This window comes from Vigna umbellata, chromosome 8 (genome assembly GCF_029865625.1).
Source record: "Vigna umbellata cultivar VRB3 chromosome 8, Vumbellata_1.0, whole genome shotgun sequence".
Taxonomy (NCBI): Eukaryota; Viridiplantae; Streptophyta; class Magnoliopsida; order Fabales; family Fabaceae; genus Vigna; species Vigna umbellata.
The window spans coordinates 23,545,151-23,558,035 of NC_142172.1; the positions used below are offsets into that span (position 1 = coordinate 23,545,151).

Genomic DNA, 12,885 nt, shown 5'->3' on the forward strand with positions numbered 1-12,885 from the left:
GTTCTATATATGTTTTCCTTATGCATACTGGGAGATGAACGAGTGATGTTTCAGCTACGTACATAATTATGTGAGTTTCATTCACGACACTATCTCTTAATCAAACTTCATTCAAAATGTCATTTCAATGTCCACAACATTCACCAAGCGTAATTAACAATAGTTGAAACATGTGTGAACTGAAAGTCAGAAAAAATAGCCATATACTCATTAAACAGAGACCTCTGGAGAAACCAATTTCCTCCACCAAACACGCACCCGGTCAGCCCCTCTCTCAATACTGTTATACTGCAACCATGACTATTCACTCCTCACACTCAGATGCACATAACACATACCCATCATTCCTAATCCCAGTAGGCAAAACACCAATGGAAGAATCAATCAACATCAAACCAATCAATAAACGATGAAAATGAGGGGAGGAAAAGAAGGAAAAGTGGTGTTGCTGGGGAAGTTTTGGCATAAAAAAAAAAATTCGAAAAGGCCTGGATCTGGTGGCTGGCGACGATCTCGGTGGTGAGCGGTGCGGCTGGTCGGAGAAGCATCGGCGCGGTGCTTGGATCGGAGAAGCAGCGTCAGCCTCGCGCGCGGAGAGGAGAAGGCAGTCACGCCGGGGCCGCCGGTGGTTTCGGGTGTACCTGTTGTCGCCGGCGTTTTCAGAGCTGGTGGAAGGCGGTGGCGTGGAGGCCGTTTCTGGCTGGGAGTGGCGGCGAACCTCCGGGAGGGGAAGAGACCTTGGGTATGGAGAGGAGAACGAGTATAGTGTTAGGGATGAAAGGGGAAATGCTGAAACCCCTAGGATTTCTGAACAAAATAATTGGGCCAAACCCTAAAACAAAAAATAAATGTTTTTCCTTGCACCCCCTGCTTTCCTTTTCACACTCCTCTCTGCTTGGGTTTAAGCCCAGTCCGGTATTGGAAAGAAAAATGGTTTAGACACCACTTGCAACCCCATTCACACCCCATTTTCGTTCGGGCTTAAGCCCACTCTGCAAACAAAATAAAATAAAAAAAAGAGAGAACTGGGCCTGACCAGCGAATACTCATGCACCTCCCGCTTTTCACCCGCGCACCCCCATACACCCCGGGCCAGTGCTGGGCCAAGCCCGAGAATAATTTTCTCCTGCAGTCTCTGTTTCTCACTTCCACACCTCCTGTCAGCTTGGGTTTTGGCCCAGTCCATCTACATGGAAAAAATAGTTTAGACACCCCAGTTTCTTATTTAGGCACCCCCTACTATTTGTTTTATTTTTATTACTTATTTATTTATTTGCTTTTCTTTATTTATTTATTTTTTTTCCCTTATTTATCTTATTCTATTTGTTTTTTTATTTTATTATTTTTATTGTTGTTATTGTTTTTTTTTGTTTTTTTATTTTATTTTATTTATTTATTCTAAATATCTATTTATTTTAAAATGCATATTTAATAATACATAAAAAATAAAATATTTATATATATATATACAAAATTTACAAACATATTTTAAAAGGTTTAGGCACATGTGTGATCGCACGCATCGTCCTTGTGCTAAAACCTTTTCTTCTTCTTTTCTAAAAAAAATACAAATACAAAATATTTTAAAAGGTTTAGGCACACGTGTGATCGCACGCATCGTCCTTGTGCTAAAACCTTTTCTTCTTCTTTTCTCTTTCTTTTATAAAAAATACAAAAATATATTTTTAAAGGTTATGCACGTGTGTGATCGCTCGCATCGTCCTCGTGCTAAAAAACCTTTTCTTCTTTCTTATAAAAATTACAAAAAAATACGTTTAAAGGTTTAAGCACACGTGTGACCGCTCGCGTCGTCCTTGTGCTAAAAACCTTTTCTTCTTTCTTATAAAAATTACAAAAAATACGTTTCAAGGTTTAAGCACACGTGTGACCGCTCGCGTCGTCCTTGTGCTAAAAACCTTTTCTTCTTCCTTATAAAATTACAAAAAAATACGTTTTAAAGGTTAAGCACACGTGTGACCGCTCGCGTCGTCCTTGTGCTAAAACCTTTTCTTCTTTCTTAAATAAAATTACAAAAAATATTTTAAAGGTTGAGCACACGTGTGATCGCACGCATCGTCCTTGTGCTAAATACCTTTTCCGTTTATTTTATAAAAATATATCAAAAAATATAAAATCTTCAAAAACTAAAAACATCACTTTCAAGCAAACAAACAATATCTCTCAGCCAGAACTACGTTATCCTTGATTCTCCATCAAAAGTGGAGATACGTAGGAGCAAGGCTAGTCCTTGTCAGGTTCACTTCCCAAAAATCCAAAATCATTTTCAAAACAAATTTTCAAACAATTTCCAAACAAATTTCTCAAACAGATTCAAAAGAACTACGTAACCCTGATTTCTCATTCTGAATGAGAATACGTAGGAGCAAGGTCAATCCTTGTCGGACCCAAAAAACTAAAAAATATATTTTGTTTCTTTAGAGTTTTATTTTAGGGGATAGTTAAACATTTTGAAAACCACATCATATTCGCATATTTAGTTAAAGGTACTGCCTTAGGGCAGGCGTTGTAGGGTGCTAATACCTTCCCTACACGTAACCGACTCCCGAAACCAGAATCTGGTTCTTGTAGACCATGCCTTATCCTTTTTATGGTTTTTCCGTAGTTTTCCAAAATAAACTATGGTGGCGACTCCAAATCTCTTTTCTAAAACCCATTCCTTTTTTTGGATCGTCGTCCCGTCGCGATTCCGGTTGCGACATAAACAATCTAATCATTTATTAGATGTAACTGTCTTAATGATTTTGTGTTATTTTCTTAACCTAGGTTTTATATATGGAGATTGTGGTGGATTTAAATGAGACATTGAATTAGTACTCTCTATGTATGAAACCTTTCAAGAACAATAAAAGAACTTCCTTTCAATCTTCTTTTATGTGTTTTCTTGAATTGTACATGTAAAGAAACTAACGATTGACGTCGTTTATGGGAACAAGAAAAAGAAAGTGAAGTAGTTAAAGACATGGCTAAAGGTTGACATGAAGAATTTTTTAAAGATAATGAATTTAGATTGTGGAGGATCGAGATGAAAGTGATATGATATAATAAGGTTGTGCTAATACTCTAAAGGGTGAGACAAAACTGATAACGTCTATGCCTTTCTTTTCACCATTTTTGAAAACCTATAACTTTTGTGTTTGCACTCCGCGGGCACCTTCATTTTCATACAATCCAAAATTTCTCTCTTTCAACAAGTCACTATATTGCAGATGTAGCACTATACCACAAGAACGGAGTGGATAATTGTGAGTTTGCTACTCTTCCATTGTGTTGTGTACTTGCACTAGCGCCATCACACTCCATGCCACAGGATCATTGCAGCAGCACCACCACACTCACATATACCATTTCTTGTTAGGCCAACTATCTTTGCCATCGTTGTAGTCCATCGTGACTCCGTCGTAAAATCATCATTGCAACAAGTTATATTTTAATATTTATATATTATTATGTATTATATATTAGTATTAGTTATGTTTGAAATGTTGTTTTATTTAGACAGCTTATTTTTATGTAAATATTTTTCTTTTCGTTAATAGTTACAATTAATTTACATATAATTTGGTCTATGACTATTTTGCTGATGTTTAAAATTAATTTAAGAATTAATTAAGCTAAATCTATATTGAATTTTAATTTTTTGCAAACCATTAAATCTAGTTGTTATTTATTTGCAATTGCATGTCAGTCTACACATAAATTGTGCTCACTACAAAAATGTCCAATTTCACCAGGTTTTTTTTAACGTTAACAGGGGTTTTAACCTCTCCTAAATATGTTTCTTGTGGTTCCAAAAATTACTCAGAAAAACAGCGTCACAATTACCTGCGATTTTTTGAAAACCGTCGTGATTTTCTGATAAGTGTGAAAAAAGAATTGTTTTTACACTTATAAATGATCTCAATCTTCTAATTATTCATGTTATTACTCAGTGAAATGTTGTAATAGGTAGTAGAATGTTTTTATAAATTATTGTACAGGAAAGGATGTATAGTTGGGAGTCTGTCAGCCAATTCTCGCATAGCGCAAGCCAAAAACTCGCACTGCCAGGAAACATAAATTCGCATAGCGCATCATTACTTGTGCGCTGTGCGAATAACATCAGTTGAGAGGCAGCAGTTACATGAAATTCGCATAGCGCACACACACCTGTGCGCTGTGCGAATTAAGGAAGTTATTGGTTTTAAAAGACGTGACAGAAAGGCAAAAACCATCTTCTGACACACGAACATAGCCAGAAAAATACTGGAGAATACAGGAGACAAGAGGAGACTTATCAAGACATCAAGATTGAACTTTCTGCAAGGAATTGCTGTAAAGAGTACGTTTGAGATGTCTAGGATAGGCTAAATTTTCTGTTCATTGGAATTGGTTGTATGACGAATTATTAATGTAAATTTCCTATGCAATATATGTTTCTGTTCTTGTTCTTTTCTTGACTTACTCTTGATTATACGGAAGTATTAATCTTCTTAAAGGTTCTTTTGTACTGGGGAAGTATTTTTAGAACCAGAAACGTAAGAAAAGAAACTAAAAGTAACTACGCTAGGAATGGCTTCTGTGCTTTTAGTCATTCTCAACATCTGATGTTAATGCAAAGTTATTTGATGAATTAATTAAGGAATTAATAATTCAACAGATAATTTTAGAACTTGTTTTAAGGAATTAAACCAAGATACTTTCATGTGAATGCTTGAACAGAGAATATATGTTGTCCAGGATTTTACTCTAATATTAGTCAAAGACCAATTCCAGTGATCGTTTGTCGCATTGTTCAATCTTAATTTTCGTCTACTTGATTAATTTCATGTTTAAGTCCAAAATCATAAATATTTTCATCAGTAATTGATCTTGATAAATAATTTTAATTGATTAATGTAACTCAAATTCCCTTGGGAGAACGATACATTTTTACTTATCACTGTATTACTTGGAACGATTTGATATACTTGCCAAAAAGTTAACAAGTTTTTGGCGCCGTTGCCGGGGAATTTGATTGTTATTGTTAACTCAGTCATTTATTGTTTATCAATTTCAATTCTGTTCCATTATCTGTAAATCCATTATTTTAATTTTTGTCTCTGTATATATACTTGTGTTGTGTTTCTGTTGTTATTTCTTTGGGTTGAGATCTTAAGATTTTCGTTCTCTGAATGAGTAGGAGAACAAAATCTGAAAATTTATTGTTTGATTCTGAGATTGAGAGAACAGCCCGTAGGAATAACAGTAGACGTAGGAGAGAAAATAGAAAAAAAGAAGCTAGAGAAGCTAGCTTATCTGATATCTTCAATACTTTTTCTTCATTTGATCAAAAGGATAAGGATATGGAGGGAAATAATGGGGAGGAACAAGGTAGGCGTACGTTGGAAGATTATGCTTCTGTGTCTATACCTTCATCTTTCAACAGTATAGCCCGCCCTGTGGTAAATGCTGCTCATATGGAAATGAAACCTGCACTGATTCACCTTGTTCAAAGTAATCAGTTTACAGGAATGTCACACGAAAATCCCTATGATCATCTGACAACTTTTAATGAGATTTGTAACACTGTAAAAATTTTACATGTGCTAGATGAAGCAATTAGATTGAGTCTATTTCCCTTTTCTTTGGCTGGAAATGCAAAGCTTTGGCTTTATTCTTTTCCTGAAGGGAGTCTGACTGCTTGGGATGACGTAGTGGCAAAATTTTTGACTAAATATTTCCCCCAATCCAAGATCAATAAAGGCAAACAAGAAATATCCTCTTTTCAACAAGAGCATGAAGAGTCGTTGAGTCAAACATGGGAGAGGTTCAAGGGGTTGCTTAGAAAAACTCCAATTCATGGATTTGACATTCCCACTCAATTAAACCTTTTCTTAGGAGGTTTAAAATCTCACACAAAGCTTATGCTAGATGCCTCTGCTGGAGGTAACATTAGGTGGAAGACACCTGATGAGGCACAGGAAATAATTGAAAATATGGCATCGAGTGATAATGATGTTCAGAGTGAGAGAGTGCAAACGCAAAAGAAAGGCATGTTTGAATTGCAATCCCAAGATGCCTTATTAGCCCAAAATAAAATCATGACTCAACAACTTGAATCAGTAATGAAAAAGTTGTCACAACTACCAAAGGAACTCCAAATTGTATCACAGGCACAACATAATCAAACTGTGCAAGGTTGTGAACTTTGTGGTGGAGAGCACCAAAATGGACAGTGTGTTATTCAATCCAATGCGAAGGAAGAGGTTAATTATATGGGAAATCAAGGTCGTTCAGGAAATTATGGAAATTATAATCAAGGATGGAGACCTCATCCTAGCATGGGTCAGGCTAGTTCTAGTAGACCACCACAACAACAGTTTCAACAACAACCTACTCTTTCTGATAGGACATCCAAACTTGAAGAAACTTTGCAACAATTCATGCAAATGTCCATATCAAATCAAAAGAGCACAAAATCTTCTATAAGGAATTTAGAAGTTCAAATTGGTTAGTTGGCCAAGAAATTAGAAGACAAGCCTGCAAATACATTTGGAGCTAACACTGAAACAAATCCAAAAGAGCATTGTAAAGCTATTACTACAAGGAGCGGTAAAGTGTTAGAAAGTGTAGTTGTGAGAAAAGAGGATGAAAAAGAAAAATTCAGTGAAGAGCAGGAAGAGAAAGAAGAGAAAGTTAATGAAGAAGAAGATAAAAAGAAGGCAGTGGAAGAGAGTCATAAAGGAAAACAAGTTTTGAATCATTTACCGTATCCAAAGACTTATTCTAGAAAAGAAAAGGAAAGTCAATTTTCTAGATTCATGGCTCTCTTCAAAAAGCTGGAAATTACAATTCCCTTTTCAGAAGCACTTCAACAAATGCCCTCTTATGCTAGATTTATGAAAGATTTGTTGACAAAGAAGAGAAAGTATATTGAGGAAGAAACAATTGAGGTGCAAGGGAATTGTAGTGCAATCATCCAAAAACTTCTACCACCAAAATTTAAAGATCCTGGAAGTTTTACGATTCCATGCACAATTGGAAAACTCCCCATTGGAAAAGCATTGATAGACTTAGGTGCAAGCATCAATTTAATGCCTTTGTCTATGTTGAAGAAAATAGGGGACATGGAAGTAAAACCAACAAGGATGACCCTTCAACTAGCAGATAGGTCTGTCAAGTACCCATATGGAGTCATTGAAGATGTTTTAGTGAAAGTTGACAAATTCACTTTTCTAGTGGATTTTGTTATTCTTGACATGGAGGAGGATACTGAAGTCCCCCTTATACTTGGAAGACCTTTTATGAAGACTGCTAGGGTGATAATTGATGTTGATGATGGTCATCTGAAGGTGAGGTTACATGATGAAACAGTTACCTTTAATGTAGTAGAAGCTATGCAACACTCTAAAGATAGAGGAAACTGTTTCAGAGTTGAAGTTTTGGATGATGTTGTTGAAAAAGTGAGAAGTCAGATGTTTGTGAAATCTCCCTTAGAGCGTGTCTTGATAAATTCATGTGAGGAACTTACTTTAGAAGAAGAATCTGAAGTAGAGGAGATTTCACAACATCTGGAAAAATTGAAAGAAGAGAAATCCACTGATGTGAAAGTGGAAAAATTAGAAAAGGCTCACTTAGATAATAGATATTTGAAAGCATCAATTGAAATTTAAAATTCATAAACGAAAATTCATCATCATGACCCCAAAAAATGTAGACACTAGTAAAAAAAGGCTCTTTTAACGCGCTATATATGCCTCGGTTCTACTGAAACCGAGGTGTATAAAAGTGCGGTGGCATTTCGGTACATATTAAGCAGTTATATGCCTCGGTTATATTTGAACCGATGTCTATAGATGTTACTATCTCGAGTAGAAGGCCAACCGAGGCATATAATATAAATTTTAAATGGTTTAGACACCGGTTCGCTGTGTAACTGATGCACTTAAAGGGTTTAGGCACCAGTTTTAAATATAACTGAGGCATATACCCTTAGGTTAAAACCAAAACCCTCTCTCGCAGACTCTCGCAGACTCTCGCACTCTCGCTCTCATCTCTCGCGCTCTCATCTCTCGCTCTCATCTTTGCCTCCCTCCCTCCGTCACGATTTCTTCTCTCCACCAAACCCCATCATCAGACCGCCACCATCACCAGCCATTACGGTCGCCGCAACCACTGTCGTTCAACCACACCGCCGGCCACCACGCGCAAACCCGCAAGCCGCCACCACAACGCCTTCGTTCTCGTCCAAACTCCATGGAGGCCGCGACCACGCATCGATAGCTTTCTTCTTCCTTCTCCACGCCACCTTTTGCCTCGCCGCCATCGGGAGCCACCACCACCTCGTCGTGTGCGACGGCTTCGAGTGCGGCTTCCAGATCCAGATCCAAATCGCGATCCCCTTTCTCTCCCTTTTCTTTTTGTTTCTCAGATGGTGTTGTTCGTGTGCGGCCCGTGCCAGTGGTGGAGTCGCTGGCCTAGCACGCGCTTGCCGCTTGCCGTCGGGTGCTAGTGGTTTCTTTGATTTTTTTTCCAACTCTGTAATGTATTTGAAGTATGATTTTCTGATGTTCTGATGTATCTGAACTTTGATACTCTGTAATGATTTTCGGATTCTATTTTCTGATTTTTTTTTTCCATTTGTTATATGCTCTGTAATGAAGAACATTGATTATTTCATCCCACTGGCTTTTGTTATATGCTTTGTAATGTATGTATCTGAACTTTGATGCTCTGTAATGAATCCTGGAGTGATTTTCTGAACAGGTTTGAGGAAAAGGACCCAGCAGGTTCAGCAGTTTTTTGATTTTTTTTTATTAAAATTTTCTAAGATACGGTCTCGGTTCAAAAGAGGACCGAGGCAAAAACCGATCTCTTTTTGACTCAGTTCACAACCGAGGCATTAAACTTATCCTTTTTACCTCGCCTCTATATGCCTCGGTTGCAGAACCGGTGCCTATAAGGGAAATTAACCGGTGCCATTTCCCTTTATTGCACTAGTGAGAAGAAAGCCAGGTCTGTGAATTCAAATTAACACTTTAGAATGAAATACTTGTTTTTTGCCGAGGCAGGATCCTTTATAAGTGATTCGATGTTTGTTGCATGGATCAGATCATAGGTGCGAGGATATGTTGAGAAAGGTTCACACCTGGGAACATTAATCAAACAACTCACATTTCAAATAAGAGTCTAAAATAAGAGGTGAGTTACTTCAGTTTTCCTTTTTATAAACAAAAAACTAGAAGATTATCACTGTTTTTTAAAAGAGATATCCCTAAAATGTAGAGAATTATAAGTCAGTTAAATTTCAGTAGAAAACTTGAAATTTAACTCTACAAAACCTAAAAAGTAGAAAAACAACAAATTTCAGTTTTTGGTATTTTATAAAGCATGAACTATGAACGTGTAGTGTAGTATCAACAACAAACAATAATAACCAACAACAAACAAGTTCAATCAAACCACAACAAACAAGTTCAATGAAACAACAACAAACAAGTTCAACAAAAAAAAAGTAACAAACAAGTTCAACACATAAGTTCTTCAAAACGAAAACTAACCTTCTAAAGGTGAGTTCCTCGGAATAAAGTTTCGTCACCAGTGAGAGAGAAAACAAAATGCGCTTATGAAGGACAAGAACACGAAAATAATCGGTTAAAACAAACAAAAATCATACATAAAATAGTTAATTAACATGCATTTATCAAATGGAAAAAAGATTACATGTAATGCTCGTCAAACTTCATTCGAGAAAAGTTTGAGAAGAGAAGGGTATCGCGCGCTAAGATAAAGTGAATGAATTTTCAATCTCCCGCTCAAATTTTTATTGAATTCACTAACCTTTTGACGTCGAATTTAAAGGGCATTCGGCGTTTTATATCCTTTTTACGTCGAATTACAATTCTAAACGACGTTTAATAATTACATTTATTTACAAAAATGTCACCGCTCATTTTTAACGTTGGCTATTCAGTGGTTGGACGTTGGACGCATGATAATATACACTGTTTTTGTACTAGTGGCAATACGAGTGCCTTTTGGATACACTCTCGGTATATTCCGCTGAGTAAACTTGCCAACAACCAAGAAAGTAATACTTCTCTTTTCATTTGCAAATAAACAAAACATCCTACTATGGATTTGTTTCAAAGTAGAATAGAATAGAGGGGCTTTGGATATGTTTCAGTTTACAACGAATAGGAAAACCATTAGGTATGTAACCTAAAAAATAACAACACATAGAGTTTTACTAAGAAAATAACGACACATGGACAATAAAGAATAAGTGAAATGACATAATAGTAATCATGTTTTACTAAGAAACCTTTCCGATTCGCCTTCGGATTCATCGGAGAAGAGAGTGAATTCGGCTTGAGACCAGTCTTCTTCCTCACCCTCATGGCCGTATTCGATTCCTCCATTGTCGACTATGAAGGAACGCGCCTGTTCGTGGCGCTTGCTGACAAGTGCCCAGTGCCATCGAATCGTCGACCTCTATAGAGGCAGACCTTGAGACGCTCCAATGCTTTGCTGTGAGCAGTGAACACCGGTCCCCTCGGCCTCACTAGTGCAGTCAAGGGAAACAACATCAATTATTTTTGCTTATAGGCACCGGTTCCGCAACCGAGGCATATACAGGCAAGGTAAAAAGAGTAGGCTTTTTGCTTCGGTTAAGGGTTCAGATTCTGCCTTGGTTCACAGACAACCGAGGTAGTAGAGTGTTTTTATTTTTTTTTTTATTTTTTAGTTCCAAATGGTACATCCATTTTTCCAGATCGCAAATGGAAGGTATGCAATTTTGCTGTCTTGGATGTTAGAAACTTCTTTGATTGCGCCGAGTAGAAAAACCACTGTCATCTTCATCTTTGATGAAGAGTTTAAATCTGGCGAGGCCACCACTTCCACTATATGCTTGGCTTCTGTTTGTAGCTTGATGATCCGACGGATCTGGATTGCGACAAATCCCAACTTTGACCATAAATGTAGCTATGCTTCCTTTTCTAGGGCCCTCACTCTTAATCCATATGTGACCTCCCATGAGGTTTACAAATTTGAATCAATTTTGCGGAGGAGTCAGACTTAATAGACGAAAGACAATCATTATTTACGCTTACTATAATAAAATCCATTTAGCATATTGAGAATTGAGAGACTGCAGCAAATTCAAAATACTATTCGATGTTTCCCCCTACCTTTTACAAATTGCAAGCCTAAATTGATATTCCAGAAGAAGAGGAGGATTGCGCGTGAATCGAAACCTATAAAACAGAGAAACCCAAAAACCCCCCAAACCTATTACCTTACCTACGTTGCCGGCGAGTATTGCCATCAGCGTCACAACTCCTGACTGAAACCGCCGTTAAGGATGTTGCTAAAGGTGGCTGCATCAATGAAGCATCTCACCTGTGCGAGTGCTGATAACGCCGGAGTCCCTCGCTGGCGACCTCAGAGATGGTGCTGCTGTAGTAGGAAACTCGCCGCCCAATCTCGCCGAAGAGAATCACAGCTCCTCGATCTCCTCTACTCAGAGTCGCCGCGCCGCGTTTCATCGCCGCTTCCTCCTTCACTCCCAGCCAGTAAGTCGACGTCTTTGACAACGACGGTTGGTGGGTGGGCGAGATCTCCATGGCAACCGCCAGGGTCAGTAGGAGCGCCATCATCAAAAACACCGAAACCCAAAGGCACTACCTTCACCACGCCAAATGTCGTCAAGCAGCGCCTCACCACCACGCAACTACTAAAGTCATAAACTTTTATTTAAATAAACCAATCTGCAGTGAAGAGAGGGAACACGAGCAACAAGGGAGGCGAGCAGTGGTGGAGAACACGAGCAGTGGTGACGAGGCGCAACGAAGGAGGGGCGACCACGGCGACGGAGGCGTGACGAACGTGGTGGTGGAGACGCTACGAGGGAGGCGCGAGCGGTGGTGGAGACTGAGTAGTGGTGGTGGAGAGCAAAGTGCAGAGAAAGAAGAAAACTCTTCGCGAAGAAAGTGTTCACGCGATGCCTAAAGGTTTCAACATTCAAAATATTTAAGATTATATGCCTCGGTTCCCCAGGCCACCGAGGCAGTAGCACCCTGACCAAAAAGGTGTCAGAGGCTACGTTTTACTTTATGCTTTTTTGTAGCGTTATGTGTTTCGGTTTTTTCTGATAACTGAGTTAGTAGCTCTGTTTCCAAAAAGTTGTGATATGAAAGGTCATAATTAAGTCAGATCTGAAGGGTTATACGCCTCGAGTGGTTATTTAACTGAGGTAATAGAGCTATTATGCATCGGTTCTCCTTGAACCGATGTCTATAAGTTCGCTAAAATTGCAAAAATGTCACCGCATTTTCATATGCTTCAATTTTCTACAAACTGAGGCGTATTAGCCGCATTGGTATCCCAATTCTGCACTAGTGCCTTTGTCTTTCGGCTCTAACGCTTTTCTTGATTTCGGACTGGTGTGAAGTAATTGTGTAATAAAGCTCCTAGGGTTTTGAAGAGAATACGAGAATGGAGGCGTGAGTAGTGGACTTAGGTTTTTCCCTTTCTGAAGTGGAGAAGAAGAAATGAACTCAAAACGACGGCAAAGGAAAATAAAAAACTCGCTAAGTAACCTAATAATATTTTACTCATGGTCGTATTCGATTCCTCCATCGTCGACTATGAAGGAGCGCGCCTGTTTGTGGCGCTTGTTGACGAGTGCCCAGTGCCATCGAATCGACGTCCTCCGCAGAGGCGGACCTTGAGACGCTCCAATGCTGCAAGTGGTTGACATTGGTCCCCTCGACCTTCATTTTCTGACTCCATCGCTTTTCTTGATTTCGGAAGAGAACACAGGAACGAAGGCGCGAGCAGTGGATTTAGGTTTTTCCCTTTCTGAAGTGGAGAAGAAGAAATAAACTCAAAACGGCGAAGGAA

At 38.5% G+C, this 12,885-nt stretch overlaps 1 non-coding gene across 1 annotated transcript; it reads right to left on the minus strand.

Moving 5' to 3' along the window:
* Positions 1-5,738: 5,738 nt before the first annotated feature.
* Positions 5,739-5,845, minus strand: LOC148194302 (small nucleolar RNA R71). Its single transcript, XR_015781814.1, has one exon. It is a non-coding gene; the product is annotated as a small nucleolar RNA R71 (small nucleolar RNA).
* Positions 5,846-12,885: the final 7,040 nt, after the last annotated feature.